This window comes from Heliangelus exortis, chromosome Z (assembly GCF_036169615.1).
Source record: "Heliangelus exortis chromosome Z, bHelExo1.hap1, whole genome shotgun sequence".
In the NCBI taxonomy this organism is placed as follows: Eukaryota; Metazoa; Chordata; class Aves; order Apodiformes; family Trochilidae; genus Heliangelus; species Heliangelus exortis.
Window position 1 is genome coordinate 25,106,493 of NC_092454.1, and position 17,383 is coordinate 25,123,875.

Sequence of the window (17,383 nt, forward strand, 5' to 3'; positions counted from 1 at the left end):
TTTGACCCCTAGATCCATTTTAACTTGCAAGAATTCAGATTTCCCAAGCCATTATCCAAGAACATCATGACTACCAGCAGTAGTGGTTTCATCTCATCTTTAGCATTTATTTTCCAATTGCAAGAAGTTTCTCAGTCTTCCTCACACCAGATCTCCTGGAAACTTCTTTCTCTTATTTTGTTTTTTCCTTAATTTTTATTTTATTTTTTGATAGTTAGTTGTTCCCTGTGTGCCATCCTGTAGGATATATTTGCAATAACATTTTATTCCTATAGAAATGCATTTATTTCCTAAAGGAATAGTTTGCAATAAACACATTTTATTCTTCTGCATTTGCCACACTGAAAAGATTGTGTCATGTTCAGACATTTTCCTGTACTTGTGCAAAAATATATAATCTTGGTCATGTGCTTAACATTAAATTAAGGTGATTTACTTCCACACCACCCTCCCTAACCTCACACTGTCATCCTGCCATCCTCACCCTCTCCATTACAAGGCTTCCTACACCTTGAGTGTTTACATCAGTGGAGTCTGTGCAGGAATTCTTTCTGCCAAATGAAGTCTTACTCATCAAGCAGCAGCTTCTTGCTATATTTAGCACTGTTTTCCTCACCATGCAGACTCTACAGTGTATCCCAGAAAATACCTGTGGTAGCTTCACATCATTTGCATATTAAATTCCACCTGTTGCTCCTGTTTTCTGCAGAGGATCAAGCTGGAATAGAGATGTTTCCAGTAAAGCTTCTGGGTCAGTTGGAAATAATATTATTCCAGCTCCAGCAAATAAATAGCAGCATGGTAAGCAGTCTGGGAACCCCAACATAGTTGTCACAGGAAGACACCAGCCCCTAAAACTGGCAAGAACCTTGCCATGGAGGCAGGAGCTGGGGAACAGTGGGCACCCACTGAGTGCACCAGGGGTAATGGTGTGCAATGTTCTGCACACCTCAAGAACTTCAAGAGCCAAAGACATGGCCAGGACCCTCCAATCCTAGGCAGTTTAGCTGAGGCTAATCACCAGATTGTCCAGAAAAATTCTTTTTCAGGCCCAGTCTGTGCTAACATCTCAATGGGATGCTGTGTTTTGGTATAAGAATCGTTCATGCTTGGGAGTCGCATGGCTGGAGAGATAACATGGGGCAGCAGTGGGTGCAGGAAAGGCAGAAGGGGCTGTGCTTGCACACTGAAATACTTCCTTATAGGAGATGACAATTTTATAGTTAAATCAAGTCTTTATAAATACATATTTATTCAGTGCTAACAAGACAAAAAAAAATATTAATACAATAGTGCATGGTTTAGTTCTTGTTAAGGGAAAATGAAAAATTGGATGGGTTTTTAGGTTGAGCACATTCCCTGTTCTTATCAAATATGCGGCACATTCCCTTTGTCCCTTATATTCTGCAGCGTTTTTTACCTCCTTTAAAATAATCCTCCTGCTGAAATGCAGACAGGTACATCTGATTAATTGCATCGGGGTAACATTCCTCAATGGCTATATAAATATGTCCTTGTTTTTCTCCTTCTCCTTCTCCTTCTCCTTCTCCTTCTCCTTCTCCTTCTCCTTCTCCTTCTCCTTCTCCTTCTCCTTCTCCTTCTCCTTCTCCTTCTCCTTCTCCTTCTCCCTCTCCCTCTCCCTCCACCTCCTCTTCTCCCTCTCCCTCTCCCTTTCCCTCTCCCTTTCCCTTTCCCTCTCCCTCTCCCTCTCCCTCTCCCTCTCCCTCTCCCTCTCCCTCTCCCTCTCCCTCTCCCTCTCCCTCTCCCTCTCCCTCTCCCTCTCCCTCTCCCTCTCCCTCTCCCTCTCCCTCTCCCTCTCCCTCTCCCTCTCCTTTCCCAGCTTAAATGACATTTATTTTTATGCATTGCTAGATTTAAGGTCCAAGTACAACTGAGGACTCAGCTGACACCTAATGCCACATTTGCACTGTTTTGAGAAACTGGGAGAACAATTCTGTGTTCCTCTTTTGTTTCCCAGTGGACAACACTGTGTGTGGTGAGGTTGTTGCTTTCCTGGGAGCTATTGACGGTAAACCACTCCTTCTTTACTGCAATATGAGTCATGTTCATAAGGAGGTTTTTTTGCCTGGAAAAAGATGATAAAGAAAAATCTTCTATGTCAGTAGAAAATCCAATGCATTTCCATTCTTATTAACCAGAGCAACTACTTATCTTTTTTCCTGCAGTGCAGCTTGGACACAATATAGTCACACTGCTGAGAGTAGACTCAACTTGTGGAATGATGTAAAGGTCACAGCAAGAAAGAGAAAATTAACACAGCTCCTTGGGAACTAGTTACTAAATCCTTTTCTGAAAAAATGTATCTATCTGCATCAGCACAGAGCACAAAACAATTCCTTGTTTCAGAAAGGCATTAATGTACAGAGTACCAGAATAAGTATTTTATTAGTGTACTGCTTTTTAGGATAACAATTTTACAGCCTGAATGCATTTTAGAAGCAATTAACTCTTGTAATATGAGCTCTGGGTATCATGGAGACTGAAAAGACATCTCTGTAATTAATGACAGCATAAATCTTCTCAATCAAAATCTCTTTGCCTGCAAGTCTTTTCACATGCAGCTATGTCTGTGAGTCTAATGTGTTTTTCATGTTTTTACAAGCTACAGTGTGGGTTTGGCAAACAGGGTTTGTGCCCGGGAAGAACTGTGGGAAAGCCACAGCAGGGGCCAGTGGCTGGGGCATCTCCCCTTTCTGCAACTTGGTTGCTTTGAAAATCCCATCAATACTACTTGCTTTTCCATGAGAATCTGGAAAGCCACTGGTGCCCTTATTCCCAGAAATGCTCTTGACCAAGAAAGCTCTGATATCAAGCCCCAGTCCTGACCTCCCAGGACAGAAAGGCAGCAAAACTATGTTCTTGTCAACATGATCTTGTTATTGAACTCTTGTCCAACAGAGCTCTAAAACTGCTGTATAATTGACTATTATGTTGTAATCACTATGTAACCACATCCTTTATATACTTTTTCCTTTAAAGAATTGGCCCTGCCCATGATGGGATACAGGGCTGGTGGGTGTAAGTTTCTGCACTTGTGGGGGACTCCAGTCTGTATAGGCAGTGATTCAAGATAAACTGGCAAGGCAAGATAAATCACATTGGGGAACCTAGGCCCTTTATGGTCCCCTAACCTCATGTGAAGCATCCTAGCTTCATAACTATTTCTTTAATAAGAATTAGGACTGCTTCTGCCATAACTTCACAGAGCTAACATGGCTGGAAGAACACATCCTTTTTGGCCATTGTGGAAAGTTCTCTAGGGAAGCCGAGAAGCTACTCAGATCAACAAAACAACTTTTTGTTTTTAAGATTTTGGCTCTACTTACACTAAAAGGGCTAACTTGCTGTTGCTACACAACAACTTCGAAACACTGAATTTTTTTTCTGTGGGCCAGACAAAAGGTATGAACTACTTTTACCTGACAGAGGTGGAGCTCCAAAATTTGCTGATCATCACTAACAGGTGCCTAGCTAATGTGTTTGTACATTCCAGTATGGAAACAGCACCAGTGTCTACTGCCCAGTACACAGGTTGAACAGGGCTCAAAGTCAGAGCATCTCTTTGATCACCCACAGAAGCACAGAAGCACAGAATAGCCACAGCTGGAAAAGACCTCTAGGATCACCACATCCAATGGTGGTGGTGAATAAAATCCATGTATCAATATCTGTGTACATGTCCTGAAGTGCCTCACCTACATGGTTTTTAAATACCTCCAGGAATGGTGACTTCACCACCTCCCTTGGCAGCCCATTCCAATGCCTGCTGATCTCTCAGTGAAGAAATTCTTCCTCAGATTTAGTCTAAATCTCCCCTGGTGCAACTTCAGCCCATTTCCTCCAGTCCTATCATTGTTCACTTGAGAAAAGAGGCCAGTACCCACTTCCCTACAGCCCCACACAATCTCTGGGTAACTCAGGCTTCGGAACTAGAACCAGCCACTCTTGCACCGAGTTAAATGTTTCTTGTTTGCACAGAACATACCTAGCACAAACTGGTGTAGTGAACTTGAGGGCTCTGCAAAGGCTGAGGCTCCTGCACGCTGCTCCTGTGAACTGCTGCATGTACACACCTATAGCTGTCACATAAGGTGTGCAAAGAGTCATCAGCTAATCTTGAGGAATTTTGTGTAGGTGTATACAAAGTTTCTTTTCAGAAGGGTGTAAGTGGAACTGATAATTATGCGGGTTTTTTCTTACTAAAGCTGTTGACAGGAAAATTATTTGACACAAAACAGTGCAATGAGTCTCTCCTTTTCCAAAAGCACAATGTTACTCTTCAAGACTAGTTTATAAATAATGATTTCTTAATCATCTCAGTGGCTGCAAATACAAGGGAGGAGTGCAATGGGCATTCTATGTAACAGAAATCCATTGGAGTTGGATCAATCTGTTTTGATCTATAGAATTCCTACAGAGAAGTTGTAAAAGTCACAAAAGTCTCAGGGCTGGTTACTGAGGTCACCATACGTTTAGCTACAGTACCAACAGTGGAAAAATAGAGTAGGAAAAAGCTTCCTCCAAGTTAGTAAAGTGGCAGAAACGATCAGTTAATTCTTTGTTGTATTTTCTGTGCTCTAGGAGGTCTAAAGGCTCAGAATAGGTCTGTAATTACTTCACTGATAGTCTTCCCACAATGGACCGAGCTGTAAAACAATGGCAGAAATCACGTTGAAAAACTGGACTGTGAGGAGAGTAAAAAATCTGTTTCCTTCTGTCTTCTTCAGCCACCTGGTGTGCAGCTTACAGGTATCTGCAAAATAGGAATGTGGTACCCTAAAATTGTATCAGTTTGGTGTTTATCTCAGAGAGCAGTAGATCATACTGTAATGATGAGGTAAATCAGAACAGGTGCCTCTGGGAGATTTTCCTCAGGCCTCTTTGGTTAGCTGTAGAGTCTCACTTTTGCCACAGAGCAAAAAAAGGTTGAGGCTAGTGCTTCCTGAAGGCAAACAAATGGCTATGACTGCCCGAGGATCCAACCTGCCTGCTTTGTACGTAACAGGTGTGAACCCTAGTTCACATATTGATCAGTTGTGGCTGATGTCTCTGCAGATATTTACTCTTGGTGAACTGGTCTCCAAGTCCTTGGGTCGCCCAAGGGTCAAAAGCTTCATTCACTTCCATTACATGCTCTTGTAACGGGGTGATTCCTAGCTGCCTGCCAGGTTGCATCCTGGATGCTTTAGAAAGGCTCTTTTATTAATAAAAATGTGACTGCCACACATAGTGTTTAGGTCAGGTGGTTTTCTTATATGATTACTATAGTGCAGTGCCATAGCAGAGCACATCTGGCAGGTGGTGGGAGACATTTTTCAGTGAAGCCTTTTCTTAGTGTCATGCAGGGCCTCATGAATTCCAGCTGGTGTGAGTATTGCAGCCAGTAATTACAAGAATATAAGAAGTAAATAATAAATGAGCAGAAACCTATGTATCCTGCTGAGCATCACAGTATAAGCATAAACACCAGGTAGAGATCACCTAAGATCTCAAGTCAGGAGGTGTTTCACCAGGATAACCAGGGAGTTCAAATGAAACATGCAGATCTGGTGTGTCATAATGTGCTGCTTGACACCTGAGGTTCTGTTGTATCCCTGTGTCCTAAAGAAGGTCCCTCCTGGCCCGAGAGGAGGAGGTCTGTGCAAAGGTGGGTGTTTTTGTTCTGTGCTAGTTTTAGCTGGGATAGAGTTGAATTTCTTCTTAGGAGCTATTATGGGGTTGTGTTTTGGATGTGTGATGAAAACACTGTGGATAAGGCAGAGATATTTTTGTTATTGCTGAGGAGTCCTTACGCAGAGCCAAGGCAGTTTCTGCTTCTTACTAACCCCACCGGTGAGCAGGCTGGGGGCACACAGAAGTTGGGAGGGGACACAGCTGGGACACCTGGCCCCGAGTTACCAAAAGGCTATTCCATACCATACCAAGTTTAGGGAATGGGGAGAACATTTGGAGTGATGGTGCTTGTCTTCCCAAGTAACCATTATGTGTGACCTTGCTCTCTGAACCTGCCAACAGGAGGGAGTGAATCAGTTATTCCTTGTTGTGATTTGCTTGCATGTACAGCTTTTACTTTACCTGTTAAACTGTCTTTATCTCAATCCGTGAGTTTTCTCTTACCCTTCAGATTCTATCCCTCATCCTGCTGGTGAGAGACTGGGAGAGTGTCTGTGTGGGGCTCAGCTGCCAGCTGGTGTTAAGCCATGGCACGTGCTTCTGGATGGTGTATTTCCATTTCTCTTTGAGATACTTGGCCTTTCTTAACTTAACTTACACACACCGCATCCCCATATGGTTTCTTCACTCAGAAGCTGTACCACCTTTCTGTCACTTTTTTGGTACTTCAGCACTATTCTTGTTCCATCTCTTTAGCTGGCTGGTTGTTAATATTGCTAAGCATGACAGCATAGCAACAAAAACTCTTCCAGCTCTCACATTTTTTTTGGTTGTGATATTTACTGTTTAAATTTTAAACATCGGTTGTTGTTTATATCCCACTTCACCGAGTTCATTAAATTAATCCTCTATCGCTGGTGTGTCAAAACATGTCGTAAGGCTCACACAACGGAAATCAACCAGTGCTTTTCATTTGATTAAGTTGTCTTTTAAAAAAATTAGTTAATTAGAGCAAAATTTGTACTTACTGCATCTGTTACCTTGAGCATGCCTCCCCCTTTTTCTGATCAGTGATTTTTTGGATCAGTGAGTCCTCAACACAGGAAGGACATGGACCTGATGGAGTGGGTCCAGAAGAGGGCCACGAAAACCGTCCAGGGGCTAGAACACCTCTTGTATGAACACAGGCTGAGGGAGCTGGGGTTGTTCAGCCAGGAGAAGGCAGCAACTCTGGAGATCTTCAAAATGAAGCTCAACAAGGCTCTGAAGAACCTGGTCTAGTTGAGGATGTCCCTGCTTATTGCAGGGGCATTGGACTAGATGACCTTTAGAGGCCCCTTTCAACTCAAACCATTCTTTGATTCTATGATTTCACTACCTCTGCATCACTGAAGTCATACTCTGCAGAAAGTGGGAGGTAATGCTTCCTGTCCCACCATCCGCTCTCACTCTCAAAACTGCATCTATGCCAGCACTGTCTGACTTCCTGTGCTGTTCCCTTCATCTAGTTTTGTAATTAAACACCAGTGAGTAAAGATCTCCTATAAATGTCCCTTTGTATCTGGGGCAAAATACTGCAGTCCTTACTGACTTTAAATAACTAGTACCAGTGTGCAGAGTTTCACCCAAACTGCACTGATATAAAAACATCTATTAAGATCTGGAAGCTGCCTGTTACATGGATCCTCCCCTGACCACAGTGATGTGTGTGTGTGTGGGGGGGGATTAAACAAGTGTGAAGAGCATTTCCACCTGGAAAAATTCCCTCTCCAGCTGTTGTGTTCTGGTTCAGGCCAGCTGTGGTGCTCTTGCTGGGTACTTCTCAAATGGTCTCTTAATGCAGATTTTTCACTTTGTGCAATTTCGTTTCCCTTTGCCTGCTGACACATTTCTTTCACAAAGTGGGATTTCTAAGTGAAATATAAATTAGGGAGCTGCTGAATTTAAGCACTGACCTTTAGTTTTCTTGCCACCTCCACTGATGGCACAGTTTAGTTTCACTTATAGTGAAATTTGCAGAATTACTCTGGGTAGGAGCAGAAAACATTTCCATTAGTCACGAATCTACCAGGCAGCCTGGTCTGATCAGTTTCACTTGATCTGTTTTAATAGGAATAAAACTCACTCCAGCCAGTATGGGAAAAAATTGTCAGAAACTTCTGTTTGTCAAAAGTCAGTCCTCAATTAGCTTTATGAGTCTGAGTTATTACATATGATTGTGGAGGTTCACATTATTTCTCCTTGTGTTATGGAAAATACAAATGTTAATTTTACAGATGACTATTTTGATCTAACTCTCTGTGGTCACAGGAAAAGATATATGTAGGCTTTAACTAACTAAGTTTAATCTATGTTACATGACATAGCCAGAAGAAAGTAAGCTAGAGGGGACGATAACATTTTACTAGCTAGAATCAACTCCAGAGATTAGGCCTTACTTTAGTGCTATGATATTTCTGCTCCGATAAATTGGATATGAATGGTAACTAGCACTTCAGCTTTGATTTTACTGATCCTTAACAGATGACTGCACAAATGTCTAGGATGTGGTGGCACAGTAAGTCACTAATGCTTTGTGAACAAGTGTGATGAGTTTATCACACTTGAACCCTATTATTTGCTTTTTATCAATACTTTCTTCTGAATACCAATATTTACTCATCAGAGAAAGCTTGGGAACTCTGTGCAGTTGCTTATCTGCAGAGTGATGCTCAGCCAGGGCTCTACTGCCATTCATTCCTTCCCCAATGACACAGGAAAAGGAATAGCAATAAACCTAAGGCATCACTCAGGAGAAACCCACATTTTAAATTCATTTAAATGAATGCACCTAAAGAAAAATACAATTCCTACATTTTCGATCTGACTAACATTCACTAACCAATTCACTAGGCAAGGCATAAATGAGTCAGTCACTCAAATAGGATCTCTGTATTAGTGGGGAGAAATCTCCAATATTATTTCTGTGGAAGAGCAGTCCAGACAGTATTGCTGAAATCCAGTCTGCAGATCTTCTGAGCTGCTCTGATACACGTAATTTTAATATTTGTTAACATTTTGGCACCCTCGTCCACACAAGAGTAACCCTAACATTTTATTCACCCTCTGAATTCTTTATAGCATTGAATGGTTGTTTCTTCATTAACTGACTGAAAATAAGAATGAGCTATTATGTTTAGGCAGATATCTTAATTGTATCCAGGAATTACCTGTTGAACTTGTTATGACTCTGCAGTGGTTTTTATATTGTACCTCAAATCCTTAGGGCTGGATCTGACTGTTATCCCACCCTTCTCTGGGCAGGGCTTTATCTGGTACCACAAGTTGTCTCTCTCACTTCCTTACACATAGTGGATACTTAAATCTCAAAGTTGCAGAAGCACTACTTTTCATGTTACAGCACACTAAAAGCTGTTTCCCTTCCCACTAAATATACATCTATGCCACAAACATCTATGCTTCTGTGTCCCATGGGCTTGATGCTTTCAATGCCTTGCACCTGGAAAGGAACCTACAGTTGGTGAATGGTGAACTGTGCAGCAGCCTCCAAGTTCAGCAGCTGGGAACAACAAAGGTGTTGTTCTTGGTATCAACCAAGTGCTCTGATTTCTCATGCTGCTTAAAACCAAATCCCAAGTCTAGATTTCCAGGACCTACATGGCTTGGCTTGAGGTGCTGGAGGGAGGGGTTGAAGCTGCTAAGGAAGGCATCTGCTGGATTCAGATAATAACCTTCTCCTAGTGCCAGGTCTGCAAGCAGGCCTACTCTTACAGAAGAGTTATTTCCCGTAAAACAGTTTCTAAATCCCACATGCAAAAACCCAAAGTGCATATATTGAGAGGCAAACTGTCTGAGCGATCTGAGGGTAACTTGTCTGGTTGTGAGATGGAGCTGCCTTCTTGGGATTTGCTGTCTTGGGATTTGACGTGTGTATGACCTGGCTGCAGCTCCAGGTCCCTGTGTGCTGGGAGAGGACTGAAAAGTGAGTCCATCCTAATCTCCCTCTGTTGCTTCCTATGCAGCCTCTGTGAAACATATCCTATCCTTCCCCTTAGACATGTCTGCTGAGCTCTCAGCAGAGTTAGATTGTGCTGGCTGGCAGCAAACTTAAAAAACAACTGGCAGTCTATAAATGCAGTTTCTAAATCAATCAATCCATAAATGCCTCAATCAATCTGTTTTGTTGCTGCTTTAGAAGAGCTCTGGGACCACATTAACCTGGAAGAACAAACAATGAAGGTGAAATGCACGCCAATGCATGTAGGTGGCTAAATGGAATTAAACATGTGATTATGTGATGGTGGGGGGTATAGGCATGAATCACAAATCATGCTGCCATTTTTAAAACTAATTCTGTGGTGAAATAGACCACGCTATCATTTTAAATGACATCAATGGGGCTTAACCTTGTTTCTTTCTATTAATCCTGATTGATTATAATGTTTTAAAGAAGTATTTAATTGTTAGGAATGCATTTTGCTCTGTTTTTCAGAGAGCACTGCTGCTGCTGAAGTATATAATGAGTCACCTAATTGAGCAGGGATGTGTGTCATATAAGGAGAAAAACAGATTAAAAGTACCACCCAAATGCCAATGTGTGTTCTGATTTGATTACAGTAAATAGACTTGGGAATATTTTATTTTATTAATAAAAAATAAATTGGTTGAAAATTGGTTTCACTGAAAAAAATAGGGAGGCTAGTTTAAAAATAACAACAACATAAAAGCAATCAGAGAAACTGTTCTTGCATCTACTGATCCACTGAAAATTTCCATGTCTCCTGATATTTCTGATATGAGACAAAAGAAAACTCTCCTCTTTCCTTAGCTACTGAAGAACCTGGTATTTCCACAATACCCAGTAGGAAGAAGTTGCTTGGAGAGCAAGTGATGTTTCCAGTAGGGGTTCCAGACACTAAAACAGTGGGTGGTACGAAAAATGTGAACTGTAGCTCTCAAAGTGAAAATGGAGGCTGTGCACTCACTTGCCTTATGTGATTGGGTGTGCACAAACCACCAAGTTAGTGTGAAAGGCAGTGCCAAACAACAGCCCATTATCTTTGCTGCAAAACCCTGCCTGATTATGACGTCAGAGCCATTACAGTTAATTAGCTGCTCCTATCTCATCAGAGCTTTGGGTAGAGGCAAAACTGCTTATGCAGCATTCCCTGGGGGACCTGGGAGGGGCAAGAAAAGCTCTTTCCCTACTCCTGGAGGGTGAGCACACTGGCACCAGCTCCTGGCACAGGGGCTCAGCCTTGCCTACCATCTCTTCTCCAGGCACACCTTGGAGCTGTGCTCTGAGCTGGTGTGAAGACCACCAGTAAGATTTCCTCCTGTCTCTGCAGGACGTTCAGCCTGGCACTACTGAAGTCTGAGCTTTCCGTGCTGGACTGTGGTGCCCTGGCACTGCTCAGCAGCACACTGGCTGTTTGATGCAGATGGAAAGCACCCAGAGGTTTAGGACAGGCTGTTTGAGTGGATCCATTTGGAGCTAGGTCTGCATATGGTGGGCTCAAATCACTGCTCATGGTGAACTTTCTAACTAAACCTTGCTCAGGGTGTCTCCTGGCCCTCCAGCTGCAACCTCTTAGGAAAAAATCTATGTAAACCCCACAAGTTAGTTGCTCTGCTCTCACTCCCCAGGACAGCCCTAGATGCTTCTGCAGGTTTTTGAGGCTGCTTTAAACTGCACTGGCATTAGGGAGCCCCACAACTTCTCAGCAACCAGGTGGGTGCATTTCAAGTAGAGGAGTGGAGAATGTATCCTGCAATTTTAACTAAAGGAGAAGTGATGTGGAGGAAAGTAAATTAAAGCTACTCAATGATTTTTGCTTCATATGATATCTTCTGTAAGGTAGTCATTGCTGACAAAGATATCCCCACACACATTATTGCAGCTGAAAGGAAATGTTTCATTTCCAAGTTGTTACCCAATGCTGGCACCTGTTCACGAGGGGACAGGCTGATCCTGTGCCCTTTATTTGAGACATCCTCTCTTTTATCCCTAGAGCAAGAGAACCTGTATCAAAAATAACAGGAGATCAAATTTCAAGCTATCACAAGCCAGTAGCAACAGTTGTGGATCCCTGAAGAGGAACAGAGATAATGCCATGACAGGTGTGGGTTTGCACTAGCCTGATGCATTCCTGCCCTCCGAGGCACATTGCTCCACAGAGCAGCTTTCTGCAAACTGATTGCTTTGAGTTGAGCAGGATGGCAGTGGGTTCTTGCTGTGTGCATCTGGCAAAACCTCAAATGCAGGTGTTGGGATGGCAGGGTAGCAAACTTCAACCCTTTGTGCTGGTTTTGCAAAGCAGACGCTGACCATACTCATGCAGTAATAAGGAGATAGGTGACAGCATGTCTGAAAGTTGGTGATGGAAAATCAAAACCAGGAAATGTAAAATAATAGCAGTCCCAAGTGTGTCAGGAATACACTTTGTTTAATGTGGTTATTTTTTTCATACTCAGTTGTGATAGAGTCTCCGGAGTATGTAGAACAGTACTCAGCGAGGTTTGTTCCTGGATCTTCTCCTTCTATGGAGAAGATCACTTGTCTTCACATGTGATTTTTGGATGGTATGGCATCCACTTTGTCTGGATGGACAAAATTAGTGCTAAGGATCTTCTAATACCCTTGCCAGACTAGAGAAAGAAGTTGCATTCTCTAGTTCTGTCAGGCTACCACGGCACCTTATGCAGGTGGTCTTTGAAATACTTCTTTTACATGTAACCTATCCTCCCATGAATTCCAAATAAAGTTGTCACTGAAGGATCATGACTGTGGCATTTTATTTAGCTGTGAAGTCTTGCCTACAACTAAGAGGAAAAGGAAAGGGCCTATGGAGTTTGTGGTAAAGCCCTTGGATTAGCCTGTGGAGGACTTTTTGTCTTTCTTTTGTTAGCACTTTGTGATAATTTGGGGATTACAGTCTCTTAACAAACATTCCTTTAAGAATGTAGGTCTCTAGTTCTGTCCCCAAAACACGGGAGCTCCAACTGAAACTACTGCCCAATGCCTGTGTTGCACAAGCTCTGCAACCAAAGGTAAAGGTGTGGGGTCTGTGCTGAGACTCCAGCAGTGCCATGGGGAAAATGCATCCAAGGGTTTCATCCCTTGCTGCTCTATACTAGTTCCTCGCACTGGCAGGACTCGGAACTGCTGCTGTACAAGATTTGCAGGGAGGTGGTAATCTCTGAAAACCATGCTACTGTCTGGGATTGAGACATGAAAAGGCCTGTTGGCAGAGTAAGCCTGAATGTGATAAAAGGAAACATTTCAGATGTTGAAAGTGACCTTGAACCGTCATCAGTTATGATGATCCATCCCTATCACCCAGGAAACACAGGAAAACTGCATATGCTGTATGTACCACGAGGTACTGGTACACCAGGTAAGTGCAGAGCTGCCTGCTTCACCCCTCAGAGGCCAATCACAGTACCTAAAATACGACTGGTCACACAGACATCAAGTGTCACATACTGTAACTGAATGAAGCCAGAGTCTCACTGTCAGCAAGGCAGCAGGGGCACCAATGTCTTATTCCCCAGCTGCACAGCACTGGGGCTGAGGCCATGCTGGGGCCTTGTGTGCTTGTGGCCACACAGCTTCAAGAACTCTGTTAACCACCTGGGCAGAACCTGAGACAACGTGGACCCTATGGACCTTTAAGCAGGGTAGAGGTCTGTTCTAGCCATGGGCTGGCATGCCCTGCAGTGCTAACTGAGGCTGCCCTGCTATTCTGCTTGCCAAGCAGATGGCTCATAGTGTGTTTTTGAATATGCAGTGCCTGACACAAAAATCAAGTACTTATTTTGCTTGAGTAAAGTGAGTAAAAATATCTGTACTCACAGATACTTTTCTCCTTTTGCTATAAAGCATTTGCATGTTTTCCAGTTCATCTGATTTTGTTCAGTTAATTCTTGCTACAACTGGCTGAACTTTTTCAGGTCAGATCCACAGAATTAAGTCAGGTCTTGTAATAATTTATTGTCTTTTGAAAAGAAGCAGAATCTCTTGTGCAACAAACATAACCAACATACTTCTTCTGCACACAGAAACATAGATACAGGACAGAACACCTCAGCACTTGACTGTGTCCCTGTGTCTCCCTGACCGTTCCTAAACCATCATTTCAACTACTCCACAAATTTTTAGGTTGTTTTCAAAGAGCCAAAAATCTGTTGGGAGTCCTGAGTCTGTCACACAGAGAAAATACAACCATGGTTTTCTTGTATGACCCCTGTGAGCCCTGGGGAGGCACAGGCTATCCAGATCAGTTTTTCTGCCATGGTAAAGGAGCCAAGGAGATTTCTGTGCATGCTTGGAGTACACTTTCTGCAGAGAGGTAGTGCACAGTTGGACATTAACGCTAATCAGAAACTATTTGGCTTCAACAGTTATGGATATAACATTTTTTGGCAGGGAGTTCAATATTTCATATTCAGAGTATTACCAAATACCTTGCAAAAAATATGTTGTCTGTCCTCCATCAACCTGTTCTGCCTTAGTTTACTAGTAAAATGTTATCTCCTGTCCTGTACCATCTCTTTCCTGCCTTTCCTCTGCTGCACACCACAAAGACCCTCGGGCCAATGGAAGCCTTTCATTTGTCTGGTTTGGAGAAAGATGCTTTATTCAGCTACATTTTTCCCGTTGAAATTACCAGTCCTATCTGGAACTTAAACATGGTTTCAATCAACTTTAAACGGTATGTTGACCTTCTGTTTTTCCTATAAGCAAATACATTTTCCTCTCAAACCACATGCTGACTAGAAGACAACTTTATTCCAATATGGTTCCAATGCCTTTGTCTCAGGTTGATAGAAGATTATGCTGAATAAGGGATTTCTGCTTTTGCAAGCCCCCCTGCCATGCAGAAATCCAAGGTAATTACTTCATCACTCTCTTTGTAATAAAGAAATCACAGCAGAAGACAAGAACATCTCCCATGGAAAAGAAAATTAATATGTACTAGAGATGAGAAAGAGAGATGGGATCTTCTCAGACACGCAACAGCTTCAGGAGCCCCAGACTCCTCCCTGAGTGGAGATGCAGGCAGAGTCTGTCCCTAGCAGAATGGCAAGTGTGGTCTCTGGGGAACACAAGGGATGGAAAACAGTGAATTATGGCACCAAGAAGAAGGCTTCTGCTCTATCTGAAGGCCTGTAATTACAACAGGTTCACTGCTCTCAAGGATGACTAAATCTCTTCTGCTTTCCAGAGGAGCACCCAGACCAGCAAGCACCTCAACCATACAAGAACAAACCACAGGGAAGCAGTGAGTGACAGCAGTGGGGTGGCTCCCTGCTGTGGGGGACAGACACATCCGCCTGCTGACCTGACCTGCTGCCAAGAGAAGCTGGGTACTTGCTGGGGACCTGGATATGGGATCTTGTGTGGAGACCACTGAGGCTTGTCTGATCCCATCGTGATCTTACGATACACGGGCATCAGTGATACTGCTGGGGAAACCTGGAGAGCATCACAGGTGAGTACAGAGCTCTGGGAATGGCAGTCAGGGGCAGGGGGCACCAGACAGTGTTCTCAGTCTTGTCAGGGATGGCAGAAGATTTGAGAAGAATGAGGGCAGAGGTTCTGCTTGTCAACAGCTGGTGTCAGCAACAGGGTTTGGTTTTGGAGCACAGAACTCTGTTTGGAGGACAGCACCTTCTTGTAAGAGATGGCATACACCTCAATAAGGGGGCCAAATCTTTGCCATGAAGATGACTGTCTTAGTAAGGAGAAAAAACTCAGCCCAGCAGGTTTCCAGGACACACCACCCCATGCAATGAGGCAGGTTGAGGCCTCAAAAATGAAGGTTACAGCTTCATGAACTGCACTTTTTGGGGAGTAGGCTCTGAGGAATGGTACATGTACATTAACATCTCTGAGGACACACCAGCTGCCATGCTCAGTGTCCTCCAGCCAGGAGTCCTCACCTGGCATTTCCATTCCTGCTAGGATTTCCACTCCTTCCTCCTCCTCTAATATGAGTACACTTCTGCCTTTACATAATAGAAGTTAAAAAAAAAAAAAAAGGAAAAAAAGAGTTTATATTACAAATTATTGTTTGGTGAAATTCCAGCCTAGTGGTAAAAAAACGTAATGTCACAACTGATATCCAGGATTTTACATAATATTAATAACATGGCATAATCCAAGCAATGATATTATTCTTTTCAAGGGTGACTAATTAAGTATGTATAAATAGCTTTTCTCATCCCTAGAATACATTTAGCTTCCTAAAATACCCCTTTATTTAAGATTTTTTATTCTGAGTGCTGAATATGTAAGGCAGAGTTAGACAGCTAAGAGGACTGCTTGTCATAGAAGACTGGATAATTTTTACAGACCTGTGGCATGACAGAGAAGGTATTCTGCAACTGCTACTGCTACCAAAGTGCAAATATGAAGTCACTGCCCCACAGGAGCAACAGCCTCAGGACCTATTGCACAAGGGTAATGTGCAAGCAGGCAGCAACACCAACACTGCAAGTGATGTGCTGGGAAGTTAGGACAGAAAACTCCTGCTCTGCTTTCGCTCACTTTGGGAGGTACAGATCTAGAAGTTCAATCCCAGAGGAAGGAAAGGCTCCGCAGGTGTGCATTGATCCCAACAGAACTGTGTCAGTTTGTACCAGATTTTCTCATTGTCACATCCAATGCAGCCCTGCAGGGCTGATGTTGTTAGCAGTGCTGTTGAAATGTCTGATAAGAGAAAAAAAAAGTTTAGGTATTTTAAAAATACCTAAATTTTTAAAAAAATACCTAAAATTTTAAAATATATATATATATATATATATATATGTAAAAAGTAATGTTTAGGGTGGGGTGCAGGACAGAAAAGAAAGAGGCCTAACAAAATCTCCCAGTCTTCAAAGTTCCAAAGTTCCTTATGTTTTTCCCTAACTTCTACTGACAAGCATTTTCTGATGCCTTTTTTTTTTTTTTTTTTAACAGTGTATTTATTATGGCTGTCATCATAACAGGTAATTGGTATGCTGTACATGCTGGCAAATGGGAAAGTGGTGGGTGACAAAACTGCACTGCTGTGCATAATTGTGGATTGGAGCAGAGCACATTGCGGCAGTGGGTCTGAAAACGCCCTTCTCCTTCCCCTCCTTTCCAGCCTTAAGTAACTTCCACATCATATTCTTCACAGTATGAAAATAAAAAGCCTCCTAAACCACGTGTTAACTGGGGCAATTAATTCCTTGGTGCATAGTGGCAATTGTGAATTACTTAAACCTATTCAGTGCTTTGAATAAGCTGAGCATTGGGTATCAATTTTTCTGCAGGAGGTATGAACTCTTTTCTACCACATCCTCTAGTTCTATTCAGGAGAGTTATCCAATGCTGTGGTAGAGTAAAAAGTCAAGAAGGGCTTTTTTGTCCTGCCTTCTTGAAATTTGTTTTTAAATGCAGGTTAAGGTTTCCTTTTCCCAAAAGCACCCCACATGGCTGTTGGTCTGACAGCCATTACTGACAGAAGCAGCTGTCAGAAAGTTTGCCTTGATTTTAATCCTTTAGATTTTGAAGTTTTGACAGTGGCATTCAGTGTAATAAAATCCTGAGCTTTATTGTAATAAATATGCGCCCGTTTTGCATATTCCATGAGCATACAATATGACATGTCATGTCCCTCTCCTTACAATGCACAAGAATTGTTTTATTGAAAGGCAAATAGCAAAAGATCATCTTAAATTTAACTGTACCTGCCAGTCTCTTCCTGTACGAGGGTAA

General features: G+C 42.6%; 1 long non-coding RNA gene across 1 annotated transcript; it reads left to right on the forward strand.

Moving 5' to 3' along the window:
* The first annotated feature begins 14,580 nt into the window (after positions 1 to 14,580).
* LOC139790105 (uncharacterized) lies at positions 14,581 to 16,856 on the forward strand. Its single transcript, XR_011723390.1, has 3 exons — positions 14,581 to 15,128; positions 15,992 to 16,194; positions 16,630 to 16,856. It is a non-coding gene; the product is annotated as an uncharacterized lncRNA (long non-coding RNA).
* The last annotated feature ends 527 nt before the right edge of the window (positions 16,857 to 17,383 follow it).